Below are 12,587 nucleotides of genomic sequence, written 5' to 3'. Positions count from 1 at the left end.
CGGCCGCAATGGCCGAGTGGTTCTAGGCGCTACAATCTGGAACCGCGTGACCCCTACCGTCGCAGGTTCGAATCCTGCCTCGGGCATGGATATCTTATGTCCTTAGTTAGGTTTAAGTAGTTCTAAGTTCTAGGGGACTGATGACCTCCCATAGAGCTCAGAGCCATTTTTTTCTCATTTAGTCCTCCGGCATGTCCGCAAGGAGTAATAGGCTTATTTTTCAATTCATTCATCAGTTATTGCAATAAATGTGACGAAAAACAGACAAGAGCTTTTTATTTTTTTTTTAATAAGATGTGCAGCCTGCAGGACATCCGTCATGGACACACCCTATTTTCGAGAGAGCAACTTTAGGTCCTCCGATGCTGGGGGCGGGGTTAAGGATGAGTGAATTTCTTTAAAAAACCGGAAACTGTTGTCCAAGAATCAATAAATAATATGCAAAATATATTCGTCGATTTTTCATTAGTTTTTCAACCAAAAAAAACGTAAAATTTTCTTCTTTTTATAGGCTGACAGGAGAATGATGGACCCTGAAGATGTCTAAGCGAAATCTCCTGGAAGCCATGAGATGAGCTGTGGTCCGGGAAGGGTCTGGCTTATTTTTTGACATATCGGCCATTCTCAGTGCAATAAATACCCGGGAAAATGTCAACTAACTGGTTGAAAATTCTGTAAAGGCACAACGTTTTCAGACATGCGTCATGAGAAAGGTCTGCACAAATTTGTGTCGGGTGCCTATGTCCTTGACGTTAGACTGAATATTAAGCTGAAGGACTCCACGTTGACGTTCTGTATAGCGGTGTTGCACAGATGTTCGGGTTTTCCAGTCTCTTAGCGTTAAAGGATCTGTATATACAGTGCCCCGTCCAGATACATACGCCCTTAAGTTTGAGCCGCTCTCTCATTTGTTTGGTTCCCAGCTCGCCACTAAATGGTCCAGTAAGTGGGTGGCACGAAGAAATAAAACAGGACACGCAGATATCGATCTAGCTGGCTGTGCGCCTAGCAAAATATTTGTGTCGGATTGAGTGCCACGCATCTATCTGTGGCCCGTTTCGTTTACGCTGTGCAGAACATTTGCGCAGCGGGCAGTAGGGATTCGTCCCCTTTGCTACCATCAGTGACGGGGCCAGATCGCCAAGGAAGGGGTGACAGTGAAGTAGCACCAGTGTACCAGAGAGCGCAGAGATTCCCGAAAGTACGTGCACAGCTCTTGCACTGTGTACTTGATTTACAACAAAGGCCACAGAAGCCAGTGGCCCTCTTAAAAACGTACGTAATTACAGTGGAGTAAATAGGAATTATTTCGCCAAGCAGCACCAGTCTGATGTTGATCAAACTCTGTGTAGACGTTTTGTCGTGTAACGGATATAAAATGATTAAATTTTCATTCCATTCTTAACTGATGTCAGTCATCAACATCAGTGTGAGGAGTGACAGCCAGGGGCACATATAGTATCCGTTGTGGTATGGAAGCAAACTCTCTCCGAATGTCATCGTGAGGAACGTCTTGCCATTCCTGCGCCTGCTGTGTCAGTTCATGAAGGTTTGTGGCTGGAGTTTGGTAAGATAGAATGTGTATTCCCATGGCATCGCAGACAGCCTCTTTAAGTGACTGCAGGTCGGTCAAGCTGTACACTCCTGAAGGCGTTTGTGATGTGCACTGCAGCGCAAAGTCTTGCGTTACCCTGTTGGAAAATAGTATTTAGTACCATGGTCAGCAATGGGACGGCAACATTGTTTACCATTCCTGCCACATATTGGCAAACGTCCATCCACCCTGTCCGCACTTCGTGGTCTAGTGGCTAGTGCTGCTGCCTCTGGATCTCAGGGTCCCGGGTTCGATTCTTGTCAGGGTTTGGGATTTTCTCTGTCCGAGGGGTGGGTGTTTGTGTTGTCCCCATCATTTCATCATCATCATCATTTGTGACAGTGACTGGACTGGAATGCGAATAAAAAAAGGGCTGTGTACAAATTAGGAATTTGTATGACCGCGTAGTTGAGTGTCCTACAAGCCAAACATAATCATCATCATCGTCCATCCACCCCTTCTCAATAAATACCAAATCAGTGCTGTTGTCATCTCCAGTAACTCCACACAAATGGTTCTGAGCACTATGGGACTTAACATCTGAGGTCATCAGTCCCCTAGAACTTAGAACCACTTAAACGTAACTAACCTAAGGACATCACACACATCCATGCCCGAGCCAGGATTCGAACCTGTGACGGTAGCTGTCACGCGGTTCCAGACTGAAGCGCCTAGCACCGATCGGCCACTCCGGCCGGCAACTCCATACAGCACGATTCCAGCAGATAGAGAGATTTGAGCCTCGAGAACCTGATTCCTGTGACCTTACACCACCAGATCGTGTACGAACACGACGGCATCGCTCTTGAATGGAAGCTAGATCACTTCGCTGGACACCACAGAATGCTGCAGCAATTTTCCTGTCCCTGTTGACTCTGGCTCCACATCAAGCAAGCCTATGTTGTATGTGCTATGGTGTCAGTGGCAAGCGTCACACGCCAACTAGGGACCTCAACACACCTCCCGACATCCGGCTGTCACCAGTGCCAGGATTCAACTGCTGACGTCCGTCCATTCGTCAGAGCCACTCCAACAACTCGTCGTTTAGCCTTCCTAGAAGGAGGCGTGAGTAGCGTCCATTCTGTCCAGGAACTGTGGCGTTTAGCGTTTCACAGCTGTCACATGACGAGACCCACATCAACTTTGATTTCGTAGATATTACTCAATGAACGTTATTTGATAGTGGGCATGCACGACAAAGTGCTGCGCAAAACGTAAGGACGAAAGTAACCTTCACATGATGTGTCACCGTCAGTTAACATTGTTCGATGAGAACTGCGACCATAAACCGAGAAAATCGCTGCAGCATACTATAGATAGATTAAAGAAATTACTATGAGACGAACAGAAATGGCACTTTTGTACAAAGACAACACTTTAACTGAAGTCACCGCGATTTATGATGGTCCCCTGGATGTTAAAAAAGGTGGGTCACGGTTGTTACTAGTGTGTGCGACCATCACGGGTGGTAGTGTATGTTCTACAAGGTGCACTCGTCCTGGCCACAGAGTTGGTAAGGTGTCCTGTGGCAGGATGTTGCCTTCCTCCACCGGCAGTTACCAACTGCTGGATGGTAATCGCTGCTTGTGGAAGGACTACAATACGTCTTCCATCCACATCCCACATGTGCTCGATAGCAATCGTGTTCTACAACTGTTGACGTATCCTCATATGGAGAGAGCTGAGAACTCCTAACACGACAAGCCGCGTTGTCGAACTTGATCGTTTTGGTTCTCCAGGCGTCACGATGTCGGGTGGCATAACGTTACATTGGCGTTTTCCCTTTTTGAGTTATGAGTCTTCTGACTCCGATGCCATTCTCTTCATCTCAGAATAGCACTTACGTTCTCAATTATTTGCTGAATGTATTCCACTCTCTGCAGCTTTTTCCCTCTGCTCCTCCCTCTAGTACCAAGGAAGTCAGTCCCTGACGCCTCAACAGATGTCCTATCATCCTGCCCTTCTTATCAGTATTTTCACATATTCCTTTCCTCTCCGATTCTGCGAAGAACATCATTCCTTACCTTATCAGTCCACCTAATTTTCAACATTCGTCTGTAGCACCACATTTCAAATACTTCCGTCCTCTTCTGCTTCGGTTTTCCTACAGTCCATATTTCACTACCATAAAATGCTATGCTCCAAATGTACATTCTCTAAAATTTCTTCCTCAAATTAAGTCCTATGTTACACTTAGACTTCCCTTGGCCAGGAATGCCCTTTTTGTCAATGCTAGTCTGCTGCTTATGTCATCCTGACTCCGTCCGTCATTGGTTGTTTTGCTACCTAGGTAGCAGAATTCCTTACTTCATCTACTTCGTGACCATCAATGCTGATGCTATGAAACTTCCTGGCAGATTAAAACTGTGTGCCCGACCGAGACTCGAACTCGGGACCTTCCCTTCGCGGGCAAGTTCTCTACCAACTGAGCTACCGAAGCACAACTCGCGGCCGGTACTCACAGCTTTACTTCTGCCAGTATCCGTCTCCTACCTTCAAAACTTTTATATCAGCGCACACTCCGCTGCAGAGTGAAAATCTCATTCTGGAAACATCCCCCAGGCTGTGGCTAAGCCATGTCTCCGCAATATCCTTTCTTTCAGGAGTGCTAGTTCTGCAAGGTTCGCAGAAGAGCTTCTGTAAAGTTTGAAAGGTAGGAGACGGATACTGGCAGAAGTAAAGCTGTGAGTAGCGGGCCTGAGTCGTGCTTCGGTAGTTCAGTTGGTAGAGCACTTGCCCGCGAAAGGCAACGGTCCCGAGTTCGAGTTCGAGTCTGGGTCGGGCACACAGTTTTAATCTGCCAGGAAGTTTCATATCAGCGCACACTCCGCTGCAGAGTGAAAATCTCATTCTGGAATCCTGATGCTGTTCTCATTTCTGATACTTGTCATTACTTTAATCTTTCTTCGATTTACCCTCAATCCATACTTAGACTGTTCATTCCGTTCAACAGATCATATAATTCTTCTCCACTTTCACTCAGGATAGCAATGTCATCAGACGATCTATTCGTTGATATCCTTTGGCCTGGAATTTTAATTCCACTGCTGAACCTTTATTTTATTTCCATCACTGTTTCTTCCATTTACAAACTGAACAGTGGGGTGAAAGACTACATCCCTGTCTTACATCCTATATAATCCGAGCACCTCGTTCTTGGTCGTCCACTCTTATTATTCCTTCTTGACTCTTGTACGTATTGTATATTGCCCCTCTCTCTCTCTCTCTCTCTCTCTCTCTCTCTCTCTGTCTCTCTGTCTATAGTTTACCCTTATTTTTTCGTAATTTCTACATCTTGCACCATTTTACATTGTCGAATGCGTTTTCCAGGTCGACAAAGCTTATGAACGTTTCTTGATTTTTCTGTAGTCTTTCTACCATTATGAACCGCAACGTCATAATTGCCTCTATGGTCCCTTTACCTTTCCTGATGCCAAACTGATCGTCATCTAACACACCTTCTATTTCTTTTCCATTCTTCTGTGTGTTATTCTTGTCACCTACTTGGATGCATGAGCCGTTAAGTTGATTGTGTGACAATACTCACACTTGTCAGATCTTGCAGTCTTCGGAATTCTGTGGATGATATTTCTCGAAAGTCAGATGGTATGTCGCCAGACACATACATTCTACACGCCAACGTGAATAGTCGTTTTGTTGCCACTTCCCCCAATGATTTTAGAAATTCTGGTGCAATGTTATCTACCCATTCTCCTTTATTTGGTCTTAAGTTTTCCAAAGCTTCTTCTTATTCTAATACTGGATGACCTGTCTCTTCTAAATCCAGTCCTGTTTCTTCTTCTATCACATCAGAGGTCTTCAATGTACTCTTCCCACCTATCCGCTGTCACCTCTGCATTTAACAGTGGAATTCCCGTTGCACTCTTAATGTTAACACACTTGCTTTTAATTTCACCAAAGGTCGTTTTGACTTTCATATACGCTGAGTCAGTTCTTCTGACAATCATTTCTTTTTCGATACCTTCACATTTTTCATGCAGCCCTGCCCTTCTTATTTATTTCATTCTTCAGCGACTTGTATTTCTGTATTGCTCAATTTCCCTGATCATTTTTTTACTTCCTTCTTTCACCTATCAGCTAAAGTATTTCTTATGTACCTACGGATTCTTCGCTGTTACTTTCTTTGCACCTATGTTTTTCTTCACAACTTCTGTGATTGCCCTTTCTAGAGATGTCCATTCCTCTTCAACTGCACTGCCACTGAGATATTACTCACTGCTGTATCTACAAACTTAGAGAACTTCAAGCGTGTCTCCCTGTTCCTTAGTACATCCGTGTCCCACTTCTTTCCGTTTTGTTACTTCGTGACTAATGGCTTAGAGTTCAACCTACTCTTCATCACTACTAAATTGTGATCTGAGTCTATATCTGCTCCTGGGTAAACCTTAGAATCCAATATCTGATTTCGAAATCTCTGCCTGAGGTAATGTTACTCAAATCTTACCGTATCACCCGACCTTTTTCAAGTATACATCCAACTCTTGTGATTCTTGGTGAGCGTCTTCGCTATTACTAGCTAAAATTTATTCCTTATCCCAATCCCATATTCTCCAGTAACCCGATTTTCTACTGCCTCCCCTACAACTGCATACCAATCCCCCACGACTATTAGATTTTCATCTCTCCTTACCCTTTCAGTGTCCTCATATACTTTATCTCTTCATCTTCAGCTTGCGGCGTCGGCATGTATACCTGCACTAACGTTGTCGATGTCGGTTTGTTGTCGATTCTGATCAGAATCGACAACAGAGAGTCCTTACAAAATGTAGTCCATTAAAAAAGGAGGCGGCTTACAAAACACTCGTTCGACTCGTCACAGGGTTATTTGGTAAGCGTGATAGCGTTACGGAGTTGTTTAGCAAACAAAAAGTGGGAGACTCTGCAAGAGAGGCGCTCTGCATCGCGGTGTAGCTTGCTGTCTAGGTTTCGAGAGGGTGCGCTTCTGGACGAAGTATCGAATATATTGCTTCCCCTACTTATACCTCCCGAGGAGATCACGAATGTAAAATTAGAGAGATTCGAGCGTGCACGGAGGCTTTCCGGCAGTCGTTCTTCCTGCGAACCATACATGACTGGAACAGGAAAGGGAGGTAATGACAGTGGCACGTAAAGTGCCCTCCGCCACACACCGTTGGGTGGCTTGCGGAGTATAAATGTAGATGTGGATGAACTCTAGCACTGAATTGTTCACAGTAAGTCACTCTCTGCCCTTCCTTCCTATTCATAACTACTTCCGTTATACCATTTTCTGCAGCTGTTGATATTACCCTATACTCGTCCGACCAAAAATCCTCGCCTTCTTTCCATTTCACTTCAGTGACCCCTACTATAACTAGATTGAGCATTTGCATTTCCCTTTTCAGGTTTTCTAGGTTCCCTACCCTCACGACTAGCAGAACGTTTTTCTTTCGTTGATTATTCAATCTCTTTCTCAATGTCACCTCCCCCTTGGCAGTCCCCTCCCGGGGATCCTAATGGGAAACTATTCCGGAAAGGAATGAAATTTTCACTTTACAGCGGATGTGCGCTGATATGAAACTTCCTGGCAGATTAAAACTGTGTGCCGGACCGAGACTCGAACTCGGGACCTTTGCCTTTCGCGGGCAATTGCTCTACCGACTGAGCTACCCCAGCACGACTCACTCCCCGTCCCCACAGCTTTAATTCCGCCAGTACCTCGTTTCCTACCTTCCAAACTTTACAGAAGCTGTCCTGCGGACCATGCAGAACTAGCACTCCTGGAATGTTTTGCCAATGGAGAGATCACGATGACACTTCAATTACAGGCCCCATGTCCTGTGGATACAAGTCATGTGTCTTTAATGCTGTGGCTTGCATTGCATCGTCATGCCGTTGTTCACTGCCGAATCTTCCGCCTTTAGTGGCCATTTCGCACCCCACGGACAAGAGAGTGTCCGGAATCTCTGTCCGCTATTCCGCCCTCTTTGACAAGGCCGCTGGCAGAATAAGGGTGACTTCTTATGCCAGAAGACTTCGGCCCGCAATGCTGATTATTAATCAAAAATTAAGCGGTGATGGGTTTCGAACTTGGAACCGATGACATTTTGATTACTATTCAAAGACGCCACCCACAGTGAGCATGGGCGTTCAGGTCTACATATCTTTGGACGTGGCATACTCACCGGCCGACGCTTCTCAATGTGGGTCATTTCAGTGGTGCAGTCCATCCTGATCTAACTGCGCACAAACATGAGCTCTTGAAACGAGAGGATATTCGCCAAGTGTACTGGCCCACCCATTTCCCCGACTTGAACCCCACCGAGGAGGTGTGGAATCCGTTGAGAATCCCGTTCGCACCGACGACCGTCTAGCACTTCCCAGCCGCACTGGTGAAGGAATGGACGCGCTGCCTCGAGAACTCTTCATCACGTCGTGGCCAACGTGGGTGCAAGTCGCACAGCATGCGCTGCCGTAAGTGGCCATCACGAACCAGTAAGAACCCAGTCCCGCCTTCTCTAATATCCAGGGGACCACGATGAGTCGCGCTGTCTTCAGTGTAACTATCTACTTTGAACAAAAGTGTCATTTCTGTTCGTCTCATTGTGTATTTCTTTCAGTCATCTTATTTACTACATCGTAGGCCTTTTTTGTGTGGATGGCCCTAGTTTTATCGTGCTACGTTACTTGGCAGGGACACTCCACGCGAAAGTTACCTTCGTCCTGAAGTGCACACCAGTGAATATGCCTTTGACGGTGGGCTCAGCGTCCGGATACTAGACCATCAATTACATATTTTACATGCAACCTGTGGTGTGCAGCAAGCAGTCTTTTTACAAACTGCCTATTGGCTTCTGTCTCGGGTTCTTCGGCCGACGTTCACATAATGATTTTACTGGCGTTTCGCCAGCACGAGTGGCTGGCATTGTCAAAGCTTCACCCTCCGTTGCCGGTGGTGAACTGGAGCCGAGCTCGTGGACGCAGATTATATGTACCTGGCGCGCCAACGTCCGAGGGCTTCTCCGCGGTCATTTCCGGTGCGGTTCTCCTCTTGCTACCTGCGACGGTCGTTCGCTGCAGTACGGAAAGCCAGATCCGTTGACCTTAAGGCTTTCCTCTTTCTTGTTCAAACTGTTCGCGTGTTTTTGTATTTCTACAGCTTCTCTGAACAATGGCGTGTGGTAGTGCTTCTCTACAACCAGAACATCCGTGTCGGCGAATTTTATTACGTGGTCGGTCTCACTCAGTGCGTGCTCTGCCACGGCCGGTTTCTCCACCTGCCCCAACCTGCAATGTCTCTTATGTTCTTTGATCCTGGTGTTGATTAACCGTCCAGTCATTCCAACATAAACTTTTCCGCATGTGCCTGGTATACGGTATATTCCCGACATTGAAAATGGGTCCCTTTCCTCCTTTGCCGATCTTTTTTTTGAAAATCGTCTTTACGCCGTGTTTGCGCTATATAGGGCGATTCTGTCCGTCACTCTGGGAATGTATGGCAGAAAGGCCGTACCCGACATTTCTTTTTCTGATTCCTTACTTCGCCGAGTGTTTGGCTCTGTTAAACTTCCAATATAATTTGTGAAGTACCCATTGCTCCTCAGAACACTTTCCAGGTGTTGCATTTCGTGTCTGAGGTGCTGCGGTCCTCATATTCGTCCTGCTCGCGTTACGAGCGTATTAATAATGTCTCTTTTTTTTTGGCTCGGGTGGTGGTTTGACAATTTGTGTATCGGTTTTCGGTACACGCTTTGTGTCCCGGGGTTTTCGCCATACGTTGTGATCAGCACACCCAGAAATGGCAGTTTTTTGTCATTTTCTACTTCCATGGTAAATTTTATGTTGGCATGGAAGCTGTTCAAGTGTCTTAGGAAGTCACCGAGCTGTTCTTCACGATGGCTCCACGCAAAAGTGTCATCGACGTATCTGTACCACACCTTAGGTTTGCAAGTCGCCAAGTCCAGTGTCTTTTACCAGTTTGTTCATTAGGAACTCAAAGACAAAAACCTCTCCTCACCGACCTGTCCAAATCCTTGCGACGAAAATTCCTTCCAGCGTCACAATTACAAACACGAATGCAACTCGTTTGTACGCGTTTCTGGCTTCAGCTCGAAAGGCGAGTATAGGTAAGAACTACATGACAGTGAACATTGTGTGAATGTTATTATGTGGCAGTCCAGATGCTGACGGAGGAAAAGGATTGTCAGACGTCCCAGTGAAGCAAGCAAACACCGTCTGATGTTACTGGGGCGCCTGCTTCATCCGGTATGCGAGCATCACTCGACAGCCTCCATTCTGAACTGGTGGCCACGAAGAGCTCCACACCGACAGATCGAAGACGGCGCCAGCAGGTCTTTTCAAAGTGTCCCACAGGCGCTCAGGTTTAACGAGATCTCTTGGCGCTGAAAGAGGAGGAGGCGCTAATGAACGACCGTTCCGGGAGTAGCGAAACTCCGGACAGGTGAACGGATCGGAGTTCAGTTGGAGTTCTCTCCAAATCCGGCTGCAGCCTTGTTAAGGAAAATTCCGCTTACGAAAGGAGGCGCCAGCAAATCAGTCCTATTTTACAACCTATTCGACGCGTTTATCAGGCCAAATTTGTATTCGTATTTCCAATAATTCGCCACTGGTACCCAGAAAAGACGTCGATAGAATTTAGCTGCCTGCACGCACGTAACTGACACTTCACATGAGAATTCCGCTTCTAGTGACTGCGACGTCGACGGGTCGTTGAACTGTTACGTTCGATCATTGTGCTGCTATGAACATTCGTGTCAGCTATACGACGAGTAACATGGTTTGAGTATTGAGCACAACTGTTAGCCATGGGCCTCCTGCTTTGAATAGCGTCATTCCTGCCCCAATTTTAATGGCTTTATTCATTTCACTAATATGAGAATCAAAACTACACAGTAATAATTTTGCTGAATGGATACGATTCAGGAAACGATTCCTGGGCGGATAAGGAGCAAAAAAAGGTCCGAAGGGCATATGACCATAAATGCATTTTAAGGGAAGTACACCCATTTAAACGTGGACACGAAAGATCTTTGAAGGTGTATGATACAGTGATCGAAAGCACACATCAGAACAGAGTAATCAAGTGGGAATTTTCTGCGTGTGTTTTTAGCTACACGCTCAAGTCTGGAGCTGTCATACTGTCGTATAGGAACTAGAATACCCTCCGTACACCCAAAGGCAAGTGTCCCAGCAGGGGACGTAGGCTAACCCACAGGCAATGCAGATCCCTATCGCCTTCGAGGTGCTGTGTAAGGATGTCGGATCTCACGAGGCAGTCGCCAGTAATCCCCGCCCACACGCTGAGGCTGAACCGATGCTGATACCTCGCTGCCACACCGCGGTGAACTGTGCGACGAACGAGTGACAGAACTGTCGCTGAGGAGGCAACTCCGTAGGTGTGCACTGCAAGTGATACGCACAGTGGGGGTCGCCGTGCAGAGGGCTCAGCTTATCACATGCCGGCTATTGATACCTGGTTCACTGTCACAGACCTCAACCTTCAACCTTTTTTGGAACCCATTTTTCAACCGCATGACCTTTTCTGACTATCGTCACTGGGATCCTTGCCTATAGTTCGCCCCTTTCAGCAAAATCATCCCGTGTCGAAAGCAAGCGGACACAGGACGATCGAAGCAATGAAGATATCAGGCGTAGATCAGCACAAGCGAAGGAAATCTTCAATAAAAAACTTCTGCTCGGGTCATAGATATGTCGATGTGGAAATAAGTAGAAGGTGCGGAGAGTATGCTGCTGGAAAAAGAATGAAGGAATTGGTGTGAGAATCCAACGATGGTTTTCAATATTTGTTGAAATAAAACACTCTTGTTGGCAACTGTGTTATAGTTTTATGCACGCAACTGGTTTCGACTCAGTCACGACGCGTTACTGAATGCATTAAGTGTTTCTTAATGAAACTTATACTTTTGGAAGACATGCGTTGTTCTCAGCTGGAATTAAAATTTGCTATGACCACAAAGCGTTTATGGTAAATGATATTTCCGTTTCAAGCCCTACAAGTCACCGCTATGATTAGCCGCCAGGAGACTCAATATTAGTACTTCTTTCCAGAGGGAGAAACTACGAATCGTATTCGTTAGCAGCTCAGAACAAATTTTCACGAACGCATCGTCATCTATCAATCGTTTACGAATCGAGAGGAGGCATTGTTTGGATTCAGCAGTCATTCGACTGAGTGGAAAAGAAGACAGCGGCGGCTTCGAAAATCGTTGCTTCCGCCAATTTGGAAGTGCGTGCTGTAATTCGATTTTTCTATGCTCAAGATGCATACCTGCTCAAATTCGTTTACGGGGCTACATTAATGAGAGGAAGAAACGCTAGACAATCGGGATCAGGTTTCAAAAGTGACGGCATAAATATATTCGATGGAGAGTGATGTTGCTTGCCGATTAAGCCGTGCAAGAAGTGGACCGAAAACTGTGATCTGATCTAGATTGGAGATTGGTAGTCAGGTCAACCAGTTTCCTCATGTTGGACGCACTGACTGTTGTGACGGGAAAGCTCGGATGTAGCAGACTGGGACCGAAGATGGGCAGTCCTACTCCGTTGCTCGCAGCGTGGCCAGGATCCGACAGTTCCGATGGGGCCTTTCTGACCACACGCCGTACACTGCCGGCTTCGCACGCAGCCGCGGTGTCCTTTCCTTGCATTTGAAACAACGGGTCGTTGGACGTCTGGTTGAAGACAACGTAGAACTGAAGACTTCTGCTGTCAGCTGGTTCAACTGTCAGGTGGAGAAATTCCGCGTACAGTGGTTCGAGAAGCTGCTGCAACGTTACGAAAACTGATCGTTACGAAAACTGATTAGGAGTACACGTCGATTATTAGAGGAAAAGTAAAGTAGGTCTGCTAGCAGCTGAAGCCGATGACAACGGATTTTTCTGGTGAGTACATTTTTTGACTCGCGTTTCTCAGCTCTTAGGTGTAGCGTCCACGTGTGACTTACTTCCAGTTTAGCTGTCTTCCCTCAGCTCCA

The 12,587-nt window shown here is 46.3% G+C and overlaps 1 protein-coding gene and 1 non-coding gene across 3 annotated transcripts in view; one reads left to right on the top strand and one right to left on the bottom strand.

Annotated features, from left to right (window-relative positions):
• LOC126284389 (tau-tubulin kinase homolog Asator-like) overlaps window positions 1-12,587 on the top strand; it is a 556,186-nt gene that overhangs the window by 48,986 nt on the left and 494,613 nt on the right. The window lies entirely within an intron of this gene.
• Trnas-cga (transfer RNA serine (anticodon CGA)) lies at window positions 7,176-7,250 on the bottom strand. Its single transcript has one exon. It is a non-coding gene; the product is annotated as a tRNA-Ser (tRNA).

Source organism: Schistocerca gregaria, chromosome 8 (genome assembly GCF_023897955.1).
Source record: "Schistocerca gregaria isolate iqSchGreg1 chromosome 8, iqSchGreg1.2, whole genome shotgun sequence".
Classification (NCBI taxonomy): domain Eukaryota; kingdom Metazoa; phylum Arthropoda; class Insecta; order Orthoptera; family Acrididae; genus Schistocerca; species Schistocerca gregaria.
This window is presented reverse-complemented; position numbering and strand designations above follow the sequence as displayed.